The following is a 1,094-nucleotide window of genomic DNA, read 5'->3' on the forward strand; positions in this document are numbered from 1 at the left end:
ACATGTGCGCATTCGCACAGACGAAGGTCAATGGCCGGGTAGCCTTGAACTACATATGAAGATAGTAACTGTTCTCTGAAGAACAGATATCATTGATGACCTTCGTCTGTGCGAATGCGCACAGGTTGCCCGAACTCTTACGGGAATCGTAACCTTAGTGTGCGCGAGTAATGAGTGGATGGGCGAATATCTATTAGGAACATTACATATGTAGATTCTGGACAGTTGGGAATGAGGGTCTCACGGGAGGCGTGCAAGGGATAAGTCCCTGTGTCCTCGGTGGCTCAGGTGGATAGAGCGTCTGCCATGTAAGCAGGAGGTCCCGGGTTCGAGTCCCGGTCGGGGCACACATTTTCAGCTGTCCCCATCGAGGTATATCAACAACACCGGTCGGCAGCTGAAGGTTTCAATTAATTATCATTTATTCGGGAGAAGCTGCACTGTCATCAATGGTATCTGTTCTTTCGAGAACAGTTACTATCTTCGTATACAGTCCATAATATTTGTCTTTGGTAATGATTGGGCATTAGCTACCCAACACAAAGCCTTCGAAACAACTGAAGAAATCATAACTTCTGCCCAGGACACTTTAAGCCAATACTTCCGTAATCTCAACATACAACCTAACACACAAAATAACTAATATTGCAAGTTTGTAGCTGTGCAATAGACTGGCACACAGAGCCCTTGATGCCTGTTTCGGGTTAGACAAACTTCGTCACAGAATGCGTCCAAAATACCTTGGGATCACCTTAGAGAGGACACCCTATTAAGGCGCATTTGACACTAATACCTACCTGCTAACCAAAAATCAGAAAGAACGTTCTTCATAAGCTCTGTGGGACTAGTTGGATATAGTCAGCAGATACGCGTCGAATATCGGCAATCGGAGTGCTGTACTAAACAGGAGAATACTGTGCGTCTGTCTGGCTTAATAGTATACATGTGAAAAATATAGACTTTTACCTCAAGAATCCATGCGCTTCGTTGGAGGATCAACACGCTCTAATCCCACATATTCGTTACCTATATTGAGTCACTTTCCACCTCATAATATCAGACAAAAACCTGGCTACGTGAATACCAGAAGATTG

At 44.5% G+C, this 1,094-nt stretch overlaps 1 non-coding gene across 1 annotated transcript; it reads left to right on the forward strand.

Annotated features, from left to right (window-relative positions):
* Window positions 1–273: 273 nt before the first annotated feature.
* On the forward strand, window positions 274–347 carry Trnat-ugu. Its single transcript has one exon. It is a non-coding gene; the product is annotated as a tRNA-Thr (tRNA).
* The last annotated feature ends 747 nt before the right edge of the window (window positions 348–1,094 follow it).

This window comes from Schistocerca americana, chromosome 5 (assembly GCF_021461395.2).
Source record: "Schistocerca americana isolate TAMUIC-IGC-003095 chromosome 5, iqSchAmer2.1, whole genome shotgun sequence".
Taxonomy (NCBI): Eukaryota; Metazoa; Arthropoda; class Insecta; order Orthoptera; family Acrididae; genus Schistocerca; species Schistocerca americana.